The sequence below is a fragment of the Phodopus roborovskii genome, unplaced genomic scaffold (genome assembly GCF_943737965.1).
Source record: "Phodopus roborovskii unplaced genomic scaffold, PHOROB, whole genome shotgun sequence".
NCBI classification, from domain to species: Eukaryota; Metazoa; Chordata; class Mammalia; order Rodentia; family Cricetidae; genus Phodopus; species Phodopus roborovskii.
Genome location: NW_026126433.1, coordinates 19,028,228 through 19,042,997, shown reverse-complemented (window position 1 = coordinate 19,042,997; position 14,770 = coordinate 19,028,228).

The window sequence follows — 14,770 nt, the reverse complement described above, 5'->3', positions numbered from 1 at the left end:
ATTCTTTGTGCCCAACCCGAATAAGCACCTGTCCTTGGTTAACTACAACTGCTACATTTAGATGAAACAATGAAATCCCTGTAACCATGCTTCTGCTTCTGTAAGCCTGCTTCTTGCCACCCCAACCCTATATAAACTACCTGAGTTTTAACCTAGGCACGCTCAGTCCCCCGAAAGAATGAAGCATCCACAGGTACCTGTGTAAACAATAAATAACCTCTTGCACTTGCATCCAGTGGTCTGGTCTAGTCCCTTGGGGGCATGGGCCTTCCCCCCTGACAGGCTCAATATTCTTGGGGTCTCTTGGGGGTCTTTCAAGAGAATAGTCACATTAGAAAATTAACAGCACAACTGTAAGCCCTAGAACATAAGGAAGCAAACTCACCCCCAAAGAGGAGATGCCACGAAACAATTGAAATCAATAAAGTAGATACTAGGAAAACAAGACAAAAAACAATGTAACAAAGAGTTGGTTTTTGAGAATATCAACAAGATAGACAAACCTTCGTCCAAACTAACCAAAAAGCAGAGAGAAAACATGCAAATAAACAAAATCAGAAATGAGAAGGTGGACATAACAACAAACACTGAGGAAATCTAGATAATATTGAGGTCATACTTTGAAAACCTGTACTCTACAAAATTCAAAAATTTAAAGGAAACACAAATTCCTGGTTAACTGTCACCAAAATTAAATCAAGGACAGATAAGAAACTTAAATAGACCTATTACACCTAATAAAATAGAAGCAGTCATCAAAAGCCTCCCCACAAAAAGAAAAAAAGAAAAAAAAAAAAAAAAAAAAAAAAAGAACATATGCCTTCAGTGCAGAATTCTACCAGAAATTCAAAGAACTAATACCAATACTCCTCAAATTGTTCCACACATTAGAAGCAGAAGGTTCATTTCCAAACTATTTTACGGGGCTACAAATGTCTTGGCACCCAACCCACACAAAGACAAACTAAGAAAAAAATTACAGATCAATATCCCTCATGAACATTGATGCGAAATTACTCAATAAAAAATCCTGGAAAATCAAATCCAAGAAAACATCAGAGAAATCAACTACTATGACCAAGTAGGCTTCATCCCAGCAAAAATGTGTCCAAGTGATCCACCATATAAACAATCTGAAAAACAAAAACCACATGATTATCTCATTTTGTCAAAAACCCTTTGACAAAATCCAACGCCCTTTCATGATAAAGATCTTGAAGAAATCAGGGATAACAGTAACATACAAAAACATAATTAAAAGCAATATTCTGTAAACCAACAGCCAATATCAAACTGAATGGAGAGAAACTTCTGGCTATCTAAAATCAGGAACAAGAAAATGCTGTCCACTCTCTCCATATCTCTTCAATATTGTACTTGAAGTTCTTCTTAAAGCAATAAGAAAACAAATGGAGATCAAGGGGATACAAATTGGAAAGGAAGAAGTCAAACTGTCTCTATTTTCAGACGATGTGATAGTTTATATAATTGACCCAAAAAACTCTACCAGGGACCCCCTACAGCTGATAAACACCTTCAGCAAATTAGCAGGATACAAGATAAACTCAAATTTCAGTAGCCCTCTTATATACAGAAGATAAAAGGGCTGAGAAAGAAATCAGAGAAACATCACCCTATAGAATAGCGACAAACAACATAAAATATATTGGGGTAATGTTTACCAAACAAGTGAAAGACCTAAATAGCAAGAATTTAGTGTCTTTAAAGAAACAAATTAAAGAAGATACCAGAAAATGTAAAGATCTCCCATGCTTTTGGATAAGTAGGATCAACATAGCAAAAATGGCAATCATGCCAAAAGCAATGTACAAATTCAATGCAATACCCATCAAAATGTCAGCACAAATCTTCAGAGACCTTGCAAGAATAATACTCAACTTTATATGGAAGAACAAAAGGCCAAGGATAGACAAAACAACCCTGTATTATAAAGGAACTTCAGGAGGCATTACCATCACCAACTTCAAGCTCTACTATAGAGCTATAATCCTAAAAATAGCTTTGTATTGGCACAAAAAATAGATATGAAGACAAATGGAATCTAATAAAAATCCTGACGTTAACCCACACATCTACAAACAGCTGATTTTCAAAAAACAGCTAAAATTAAACAATGGAAGGAGGAAAGCAACTTCAACAAATGGTGCTGGCACAACTGGAGGATGGTGTATAGAAGCTTGCAGATATATCCATGCCTATTGCCATGTGTAGAACTTAAGTACAAATGAATCAAAGACCTCAATGTAAATCCAACCACACTGATCCTCTTAAAAGAGAAAGTGGGTGGTACTCTTGGACAAATTGGTACAGGAGACCAATTCCTGAACATAACTCTGGTAGCACAGACAGTGAGATAGACAATTAATAAATGGGACCTCCTCAAACTGAGAAGCTTCTGTAAGGTAAAGGACACAGTCGAAAAGACCAAACAGCAGCCACAGACTGGGAAAAGATCTTCAATAACCCTACTTGTGACAGACAGATGACCTCCAAAATATACAAAAAACCCAAGAAAATAGTTATCAAAACACCAAATAACCCTATTAAATGTGAAGTATACAACTGATTAGAATTTTCTCAATACAGGAATCCAAAATTGCTGAAAGACAATTAAGAAAGTGCTCAACATCCTTAGCCATCAGGGAAATGCAAATCAAAACTACTCTGAGGTACCATATTAGTGCTGTCAGAATCGCTAAATTTAGGAATACCAATGAAGGCTTATGCTGGAGAGGAATGGAGAAAAACATAGACTCCTCCACCACTGGTTGTAGTGAAAACATGTACAGCCATTTTGTAGATCAGTATGGCGTTTCCTCAGGACCCTATGATTTTGCTCTTAGGCATGTAACCAAATGGTACACATCCATGCAACAAAGACATCTGTTCAACTATGTTCATAGCAGCATTATTTGTAATAGCAAGAACCTGGAAAAAACTAGATGCCCCTAAACTAGAATGGATAAAGAAGATGTGACACATTTACACAATGAAATACTACTCAGCAGCGGGGAGGTCAAATCTTGAAATTCTCTGGCAAATGGATGGAACTTGAAGAACCCATCCTGAATGTGGCAACCCAGTCCCAAAATGAGGAACTGGCATGTACTCACTCATTTATGAATTTTAGACATAGAGCAAAGGATCACCAGCCTATAATACACACTGCCAGAAAACTGGGGTACAAGGAGGAACCTAAGAGATTCATACAAGGTCCTTCACAAAAGGGGAAAGGAACAAGAGCTCCTGGGTATACTGGGTGTGGAGGGGGTACTGAGTGGAGAGGGAATTAAGTGAAGGAGAAGGGAGGAGAGGAGACATATGAGAACAGGAAATTGAGTTTGGGTGGAAATAAAGGATAGTGAAAAAAAGAAAACAGAGAGAGAGAGAGAGAGAGAGAGAGAGAGAGAGAGAGAGAGAGAGAGACCATAATAGCGGGAGCCATTGTAGGTTTGAAAAACATACTGACTCTAGAAAAATGTCTAGAAACTTGCAATGGTGATCCCAACTAGCAATATGAGAAACAGTGGAAAGGACACCTTAAATGCCCTTCCTTGATACTGAGATTGATAACTAACTTATATGGCATCACAGAGCCCTCATCTAGTAGCTGATGGAAGCAGAAGGAGACATCCACAGCTAAACACTGAGCTGAAATCCTGGAATACAGTTGCAGAGAGGAACAGAGATAAGGAAAGGGATCATGTCCATCCTACAGAAACCCACAGAGACAGCTGACCTGAACAAGGGGGAGCTCATGGACCCCCAGACATATAGCTGTGAAAGCAGCATTATGCGGGCTCAGACCGCCTGAATGTGGGTCTCAGTAAGAAGGACTGGGCAGTATAAGGGACCTCTGACAATGGAACCAGGATGTATCCCTGGTGCATGAAATGACTTTTTGTTGCACATTCCTCATGGAGGGATTATCCCTTTGCCTAAGGAAGGGGGGAAGGCCTAGACATTATTCCAAATGACTTCACACATTTTGATGATCCCTACTGGATGATATTACCCTCCCTGTGTAATGGGTTGAGGTTGGGATGGGATGTGGAATAGGAGAGCATGGGAGGGAGAGGGTACTCAGAACAATATGTAAAATAAGAAAGAAATAATAAAAGAATTTAAAAAGAATCTATTTTAAATAAAAGAAAAATGAAAACAAAATAAAAAGAAAAAAGTAAGTTGTTTATGTGTATATTGTCAAAAATCTATGTAGTAAAACAGATACTGTTATCTTAAATTTAGATACTCTGTATCCTAGAGACTTGTCTCAATTCAGTAAAGCTAGCTTTGAAATGAGTCATTTTTATACAGCATATAAGATTTTGTGCTATATGTAAGTAATTTGGATATTTTAAATAACTGTCCTACTGGTGTATTAGCTTATAAATTTAACAATTCATTTAACATTTCAGTTGAAAACAGTTTTACTTGTCAACAATATAAATCTCATAAATTTTTGCTATAATATTTACCTTTTAATATTCATTTTTACTCTTCACTTTGGATTGTTTTTATTCCTAGTGGCACTGGCTTAGCTTTATAGCACCTGTGGGTACTGTTATTAACAAGTTTCTCTTAGCACAGTGCAAATAATCCCTGGATCCTTTGGTAAGTGATTTCAGTTGATTGGGTAGCCACCTTTTAGCCCATGATGTTATAAATTTCCTTTTTAAATGTTTTTCATCATTTTTCACTTCAAAATTGATATCTAAAAGATATTCCTCTGAAATGATTTAGTGTACTTTTCAAATTGCTTTATTTAAATTAAAATAAAAAGAGTGTTTTATCATGAATTACATGAAATTTTCCAACAAATTGACAGACCTAGAAAAAAAATCATTCTTAGTGAGGTAATAATCCAGACCCAGAAAGAGAAATAGGGTATGCATTTGCTTATATGTGGATATTAAGTAAATGATAGCCATGATACAAAGTGGACCCAGAGAGTTATGGTAAAGTGGGAGAAGCTAGTGATGACACAGATATCATCCTGGAGGGGGTAAACAGAGTAGATTTAGGAGTGTTGTGGGGGCAGGGGCACAAGAGCAGAAGGATTCAGTGGATGGGGTATGGGCTTAGGGAGAGAATATGAAGAAAGGCAACTAAAACTGAGGAGCACTCGAGAGATCATATCAAAACTAAGCTCAATAGAAACTTCTTAAATTATGTGAAAATGATCCTAAAGAATATCTCCAAATAATGTGGGAGACAGAATCCCAACTGGCCATCTCTGGCCACCAAAGAAAACTTCCAGTGCTTGACCTGGGTTCCATCCAATTGCATGTTGGCCAAAAGGGTCCCATGAAAATCCTTAAACAACCTAGACTGTTCCAAGAGACTGCAAACTGACCGGAAGGCCACATTACTGAAGCAATGCCCACAGAACTCATTGAATGTGGAGAAGGCTAGCTGCCCCTTATGGTAAAGAATCTTTATTACAGGCAGATACTCTGCAGTCTACCAAAAAAGAAAGTAAACGCCAACCCTGCCACAAACCTTTTGATCCATATTGCTGTCCTGTTTGCTAAATATGCTAGGGCAATGGTGGCATAAAACTTGTGGAAGTAACTAATCAATGTCTTACTGCTAACTCCGGTGAACTGGAACCCATATCTGACACTGGTTGGATTACGAAGAACTTGAGACTAAAAGCTCAGAGATGTAAGGGAAAGCCAGTAGGTAAAAAAAAAAAAAAAAAAAAAAAAAAAGAGACTCCTCATGATATTATGATATTCTACTCTCTACTCAAAGATACTCAAAGATCAGTGCCTTATGCAAATCAAATTAGAGAAGCTTGTTCCTGCAGTAGATGGGGACACAATATATAGATCCCTAACCAGTCATTTTACATACACACACACACACACACACACACACACACACAGAGGGGGTGGAGACAGAGAGAGACAGAGAGTTTTTGCAGTATCTCTAAATGGAATGCCTCAATGAAATCCCTCCCATTAGAGCTCAAGGAATGTCACAGAAGGAGGAGGTGGGAAAAAGTTTAAGAGCCAGAGGGAGTGGAGAACATCAGGAGAATGAGTCCTTTTAAATAAATGAACAAAGCTCATATGTTCACACAGAATGAAACAGCAAGCACAGGGCCTACATGGGTCTATGCCAAGTCAGCTTAGTATTCTTATGGGACTACTGAGTGTGTGAAAGAGTATGTCTTGAATCTTGTTCTTTTTCTTTGACTCTTTGTTAGTTTGCCCTGTATAGCTTCATTGTGATTGTTTTTATTTTGTCTTATAACATTTTATTTTGTTATGTTTTGCCATTTCTTGGAAGCTTTCTTTTCTAATCAGAAGTTGAAATGGAGTGAACATGGAGGGCAGCGAAAGTGTGGAGAAATTGGGGGAAATATAGGGAGATAGAAGTGTAATCAGTATATATTTTAAGAAAACAGAATCTAATTTCAATAAAAGTAAAAAAATAAATAAATACCTTCCTTAGTAAGAGTATGGTGAAATACTAATTTTTTGAGAGAAAATATGGCCAGTCTTCTTCACTTTATCTATTTTTTTCATATTGCTTATACGTATGTGTTAATTATAGATGACTTAAATTCTTGAATTTTTAGTCTCTATATTTAATAGTAGTCAATACAAAAAAAATAGAAATTACATTTACAGGGAAATTTGAGGCCACCTAAGAAACTGACAAGAATCTTTCATTTCATGAAACTCAAATGGTAGGAGTTGCCGCACCCAACCTCGACCAGCAAGGAAAAAACGCGACTCAGGGAAGATCTTCTTCTAGCAGTTTAATCAGGATCCTTGAACATGCTTCTTCTTCTGGAAACCCTGGGGAAACGTCTCCACAGGCTTGAATCCCCTTGTGCTGACCAAACCCGGTGAGCCACGTGGACCCTGCAGATAGGCTGCTCTTATATGGAAGCAAGCAAGCTGAACAGGCCTAGCCAAATAAGGACTTGTTTACAACATAGAGCACTCACCATGGGGAAGGTGGAAGGCAGAAGCTAGCACCATCTTTAAGGCACTGCACTTCACAGCTCTTGACAGTTCCCTCTTTTTGTTTTATTAATGCAACAGGCAAGGGTAGTGGTCTGATCTCCAGTAAAATAGTGGACATTGTAATGACCCTGAATCCTGGTAGTCAGCCAAGTCAGTGTCACACCCGTCTGGTATCTTTTTCCTGGAGGAAACCAAACCACATGCAACCAGACTTGCCCTCCTCGGAGTTCCTCCCTTCCAGAGCCAACTCGGAGTGCAGTGCTAAGGCATACAACCTGAGTGTAAAGGATCAATTCTTATTCATGACTGCAAGCCATTCCTGGGGGACTGCCCTACCTCAATGGCTGTAAATGACTGAACAATCATAGCTGCATACCGCCTCAGAGCAAGCCTCAGCCTGCAAAGTCACCACAGGCCCACAAAGGAGATAAGCAGCAAGAGGATAGCCACGTCTCCCATTCCCGCCCACTCTTTCAGGTGGTTCTTGGCTCAAGTGGTCCATGTAGATAGTCCTTCTGCACCGAGATGTCGACCCGGGTGGAATTCACATGCATGATGGAAAGTCTCAGGTCCTGCATTAACTTATTGAATTTGCCAGACAAAATGCCTAAAAGATACTGAGAAAGCTGGTTAGACATATTGGCAGCCACTGAATACTTTTGATATGGCACAGAGGTCACACATAGCCTTGTCATCTTCCATTCATATCCTATTTGTGCCAACTGCCACAAAGTGTCTATTTGCTCCTACACCAGATCAATTCTTTGGTTCAGGATCATAAGACCTCCTTTTAACTGAGCACCAATTGTGGACTGAACATCCAAAGCTGTAGCCACATTCTTGGACAATTCATTTAACTTAGAGGCTGTCTGTACCAATGTGCTTATGGCCACGGCAGCCATGACTGAACCCACAACTGCAAAAGAGATAGCTGCAACTATGGCTGCTGTAATGCTAAAATCTCTCTGTCATCTAAATACCATCATAGCAGTCGGGGCTGCAACAGGCCCGGGAATCTATCCGCTAGGTTGAGGACGATTAGGATTGAACCATTCACCAAAACGCTTAGAGGTAGACAAAGCAAATTCGGCCACCCCAAGAACTCCGCCCCTTATCATAAGGGAAGGGGAAAAATCTGTGTAGCTGCTATTAATGCCTTACATGAGCCAGAGATCAAAAGGGTTGGAAATATCTACCTGCTGCGGATCCTGATCAGTAAAATTTCTCCCAGCAAAGGTTTTATTAAAGTTGGTACTAATTCCTGGCGAGAAGGTAAAATATCCCTCAACTCCTATTTTTGTTTATATTAGCAATCTCACTGTCATAAGGCAAATAAAGTAAATCTAAGCTCTTATTAGTACTAAAAAATTGGGGAAACATTTTTGCATCATAGCGTATCGGCATGGGTCTTGGGAACACCAACAGGATCCCCTATCATGGCTCCATCTGCACTGGTGGCCAAATCAGGCTGATGATCAACAGTAACAGCAGGCTCTTCATGTTTGTGTAAGGATGGAAAAATTTAGCTTAATTTTCTCTAGACTCTGCCCCCTAGCAGTGAGTAGGCAAAAGGTCATTCTTGACTGTTTATGACAGGGCGAGTTTACAGACAGCACCTGTGAGTGAATGAGAACAGGAAATGAGCCATGCCACACTACCCAGGAGCCCTAGCAAAAGCAGACTTCCTGGGCAAAGCACAGGCTTGGATAGTTTAAATTGATTGGTCCACACTGGATGCTATGAGATGATTGGTTTGTAATGCACAGGCTTTGTTGTAACCCTATAAAAGCTATCTGAACCCTGTATCAAGGGTTCCCATTCCTTTACCCCACGTGGAGTATGGCTGTGGACCTCAGTGCACTGGAATATAAAAGACCTCATGCTTTCGCATCAAGACTGCTTCTCGTGAGTGATTTGGGGGGCTGCCTTTCTTGAGTCGGGGCATGAGGGTTCGAGCCCTCCACGGGTCTTTCATTTGTTGCACTTTCTTACAAAACTTTCCAATATCCACAACGGTTCTTGACGATCCTGGGGAAAAACACAAACTGACCCTGTCACCCATGCCAACACTGGATCAGGTCCATGCCATAATCAGGTGATCACATCTTTCCATTTCACATAGCCTTTTAGTCTCCTTCCTTGCCGCTGATGACGATCAGCAGCGGAAAGGCCATCAACATCCAAAATTAAAAAAAAAAAAAGGGCTAAAGATATTCTTTCCTTGGGACTTCGACCTTGGTCTACTCCCCCTTTTTGTTTTATTAAGCATTCTTTTAGGGTCCGATGAGCTCGCTCTACAATCCCTTGTCCTTGAGGATTGTAGGGTAATCCATGGACAAGCTGAACTTCCATTTGTTTGCAAAAGGAAGTAAATCTCTGAGCTGTCTATTATCAGTTTTTAGCTGTTGAGGTTTTCCCCAAGCCGCCCAGGCTTGCAGGCAGTGTCCAATGACATTGCGGGCTTTTTCTCCACTTAAAGGGTTAGCATGTACCACACCTGAACAAGTATCCACAGACACATGGGCATATTTCAAAGCTCCGAATTCTGAAATATGCATGCCATCCATCTGCCATACCTTTAGGGGCATTAACCCCCTAGGGTTTACCCCCCACACCAAGTGGGTGTTGGTATATTATACACTGTGGACAGTTCAAAATCACCTTTAGAGCATCTGCTCTGGACAAATGGAATTTCTGTTGAAGAGTCCTTGCATTCACATGAAATTGCTGATGGAATTGCCTAGCCTGATCTAAAGATGAGCTGTAAAAAATACATTTTACCCTTGTCCACTGATCAACTATGTCATTTCCTTCACTTAAGGGCCCAGGCAAACCCGTACGAGCTCTATATGTTGAATAAAAAAGCATTACTTTCTCAACCAAATTAATCTTTGTAACTCTTGTAAGAGTGAACAAACAACACTACTGATTGTAATAGGGCCTGCTAATTCCAAAATTTTTACTGCATTTACCACATATGCTGAATCTGAGATCAAATTAAATGCAAATGGACAAATTTTGAATACTTTGACTACAATTTTCAATTCCACAATATTAGGGGATCCTGGCTGAAATTAACACAGCACAGGAGGCTTATTTGCAATCATATATGCCCCATAAAAGTTTTTAAACCATCAGTAAAAACATTTGGTACACCACTAAGTGGGACTGAGGAAGTTACTTTTGGAAAAATCATAGGTTGTTCCTTAAAAAATGATATTAAAGGATGCTTTGGATAATGATTATCTATCATTCCTTCAAACCCACATTGCAATATGGCCCAATTATCGATAGTGCCACATAAGATCTTAACCTGGTGACTAGAGTAAGGCACCATGAGTAGTGCCGGGGACACTCCAAAAATTTTAATGCTTTGTTGAATTTCACTATGAGCCAAACTAGCGACTGCTGTGGGATAATGTTCTATTGCTTTCCCTGGGGAGATTTTGGGATAAATCCAAAGCAATGGTCCTTCCTGCCATAACAATCCTGTAGGCTGATTATAGGTAGGGAGAATGAATAATGTGATAACTTGATCTTCCTTCCATCTAGATAGAAATGTATTTTGTAGTCTTTCTTCAACTTTACATAAGGCTTCTCTCACTTCAACAGTCAATTGCCTAGGAGAATCAAAATCTGGATCCCATATGTTCTCACAGACTCAGCCAAAGCCTTGATGACCTTGAAGTCTAAAGGCTCCTCATATCTATTGCCTTGGGCATCCTGGAAAATTGGAAAGGCTAGACCAAGGTCAGTTTGCACTGCTCTCCAGACCTCAGGGCAAAAGGAAAGCCCTGTCCCTTGGCACCTCCCTTCCTCCATCTGATAAGGTGGTGCTGACAGCTTTATTTGGAGGGGGTGGATACTCCTCCTCCTCACATTGCCATTTCTCCTTTTTTTCCCTTCTCCATTCTCTAAGGGATTGTTTCTGAACCTTTTTTACTAGGGCCTGCAATTCCTCCTGAGAGTCTGTTTCGTCCGTATCAGACTCCCCTCTTCTCTTAACCTCTTCTGATCTTTCTTCTTGTAGCATTTCTAGTGCAGCTTGCCCCTTTTCCACCACCTCTCTACAGCATTTCTGGTCCTCAATGCAGCTATGCACTAACTTCAAAATAGGTCTGACTCTAGGCTTCAGTGTCCCTTTTTCCCAAGTAAAGTCAAGATCCCTGCCTAACTTGTCCCAGCACGCTAATGTAAGGTCACCGGAAACTGCGAACCAAGGTGCAATGGCATCACATTTGCCCAGAAACCTTTCTAATGTGTTTTTCTTTATTTTAAGTTTCTTTGACAAAAGTAGCTCCTGAAGAGCCAGAAAAATTGGATTTTACTTTTGGTTCGCTAGAACCTCTTGCTCAATGCCTGAGACTTTATTGCTGCTTATCCCTGTGGTCCTTATTGTCCCATTCTTTCTGGGAATCTTATTGCTGCTTATAACCATGGTCTTTATTGTCCCACTCTTCCTAGGGTACCTTATTGCTGCTTTTTCCCCAGTCTATATTGTCCCACCTTACCTTGAGAACTTTCCAGCGCTGCCCTGACTGCAAGAAGTTCTGATCTCTGTCCCTGTACAGGCCGCCAGCTGCCCCACCCAACCTGGACCAGCAAGGAAAAACGTGACTCAGGGAAGATCTTCTTCTAACAATTCAATCAGGATCCTTGAACATGCTTCTTCTTCTGGGGACCCTGGGGAAATGCCTGCACAGGCTTAAATCCCATTGTGCTGACCAACCCTAGTGAGCCATGTGGACCCTGCAGATAGGCTGCTCTTATAAGGAAGCAAGCAAGCTGAACAGGCTTAGCCAAATAAGGACCTGTTTAGGACAGAGAGTGCTCACGATCAGGAAGGTGGAAGGCAGAAGCTAGCACCATCTTTAAGGTGTGGCACTTGGCAGCTGTTTATAAGGAGTTCGGTTTTTCCCCTGCTGGCCTGCACCCACCGTGGCTGCAGCTCCAATTAACACACATAGATATTAGATATAATGCTGTTGGCCAAGTACTAGTTTCGTATCGGCTAGCTATGTCTTAATTATTAACCCATTTCTATTAATCTAAATATTTCCATGTGGTCTCATCTTACTGGAGAGTCTGCTCTCCCCTGTCTCTCCATGTTGACTCCTCCTTACTACTTCCTCTTTCCTTCTGTCTTCTAGTCCCACCTATCTTGCTTTCCTATTGGCCAACAGTGCTTTATTCTTAACCATTATGAGAAACATATTTACAGAACGATATCTCCCATCATCTCCTCTTTTCTGCCTAAAATAAAAAGACAGGTTTTAACCTTAACATAGCAAAATATATCATACAACAGTTATCAAATAAGAATCACAGTTTACAATATTTAGTTCATTAACATTCAGTAAGATTTAAGAAAATATTCCATTATCTATTTTATCTTTGTGAGTCTAAAGTTCTATATGTAATTTATCTTTAATCCTAACTAAGGAAAACTATAACCATAACTATCTGTACTCAAACATATTTTAATTATGTTTAATAAGCACTAAAAGCATAGAAGTAATTATGTATATTTTTAAACTATTGCTTAGTGTTGGAAATGAAGAAGGTGAAAAGTTTCCTCCTTGTATTTGTAATTATAACATGACTTGACTCTACCCTAACTCTTTTGGTTGTATGGTACATGAGCCAGTCAAAGATGAAACTGAGGGGATGTCAGATTGGAGAGTCCTGATTTTTTTCTAAAAAAAGATGATTGTTTGCCTAGATCTAACAAGATGGGGTCACTTCTTGAACAGCTCATGCTCACTAGGTTGATTAGGCTTGTGATAGATAGGTCGACCTTTAAAACCATTGGCTGGTTGTTTTCCTGCTCTGCAGTTTTTATCTTTAAAAGATGCAAGTTCCTGCTTTACTGGACTCTCTTCTGCATATCTTGGATTCAGGGAGGCTGGGAAAGGGGCTAGCAGTACACTTACTTTTCCTCAGACCCAGTTCAACCTTCCATGGTTGGATTAAGTCCCCTGAGTTTGGCACCCTCAACATTGGGCACAAAGAACCTAAATCTCAGCTGAAGCCAAGCAGTGTCTCAATGAAAGTGAGACCCTTAGTATGCTTAACTCTATTGTCAGTAAGAAGGGAGAAGGATAAGGACTGGAGAAGTCCACCAAAGCTGAGGCAGGGGAGGGATGGGTCAAACCACCTGGCCCACATAACTCCAGACACCTTACTTATGCTCCCAGGAGCAAGTAGGTTGGATCCCCCTATACTGCCCTCTGGAAAAATTCACAGGACTTGGACCCCTATGATCAACCAGACAATGGCAGGTCGAGACCAAAAGGCCCAGTTTATGAGGAGGCCCAATCATGGAGGGGTGTAAGGATACAACTAGCCCCCCCAAGTCTACCCAGTAAACTTGGCCCCTTGGCCTGGCAGACCTCTAGACTGATATCCTTGGGAGGTAAGGATCTTAAAGAGCTCCTCTAGGTCATGACAGAAGATTGCCCTAATTCCCCTTGGGCACAGACCATGTTACAGAAAATCTATCGTCCGTGTATCCCCAAGTAGTGGCTGGATGTGGCTAAGGCAGTCCTCCTTTGTTTTCAGTTTATCAAATTGTGTGCCTTTTATAAGGAGGAATGTAGGGTATGAGCTGAGGCAAATATGCTATGCAAGCTAACCCCACCATCCCTATTGCCTATGCTATGCTTTCAGGAACAGGAGAAAGTTACTCCACTCGGGTTCAGCAAGCAGGAAAGCCTGGGCCATATTGGGATCAGGTGAGGCAGGCTGGGTTGAATACCTGGGCTAAAATACATGATGGGCCTACTGAGTCCCCCATAAGGTGAGGCAGAAACCCAGAGAGCATTTGCCAGAGTTTATACACTTTGTCCAACAGAGCATTTTGTGCAAGCTGCCACCAAAAGACCTCAGAGAACAACTCATCAAACTGTTGGTACTAGGAGGCATGAATAGGGACTATAGAATGGCCTACATGATATTAAAAGACAGTTCCCTGAACAGATGGGTGGCAGCCTCCCAAGATGTTGGTAGCCTGTAACACCAATCCTAGTCTCTGGCTCTGGCATTATAGGCACAGATAACCTCCATGACAAAGGCCATCACCCACACCCCAGATAACCCATGGTTAAAGGTCCTTGACACTAATGGGAAAAGGGACATACTTTAGATGTGGGCAGGAGGAACATTTTAAAAGAGACTCTACTCAACACCCCCAACCCTGCTAATAGACCGGGAGAGTCTAAGCCTCCCCCCCCCTCCATTCCATGCCTTCAGTGCAAGAAGTGATATCATTGGAAGAAGGACTGTAGATCAAAATTTGACCTAGAGGGAAAGCCTTTAAACTAGAGGAGGGACAGCCTCCATCTCTATTAAAAAAGAGAGGAAACCTCTCTAAAGGTAAAATTTGAAGGTCTCATACCCTGACAATATAAGCCCATTGGACTGTTTCCTTGATTATAGTTTCACTGTTTGGTAGACACAGGGGCAGACAGGACACCTGGGAGCTTGCGCCTGTGTCCTCGGTTTTGAGGGTATTAGGTAATTCACAATCAAGACAAGCAGTGGTATTAATGTTCTGGACCAGCCCAAATGGGGACCACGGAAAGATATGCCCCTTAATGGTCAAACGTCTTACTGCCAATTATCTGGGACATGCTGGATCAAATGGACACAGGTCATAAGGCTTTTCATGAGGATATCCTGGAAAACAAAGAGGCACAAACGGTGGGAAAGGTCCTAAAGGGGGTCACAGAGAAGGAATTTTTCCACCTCCACAACTACAGGGGTGA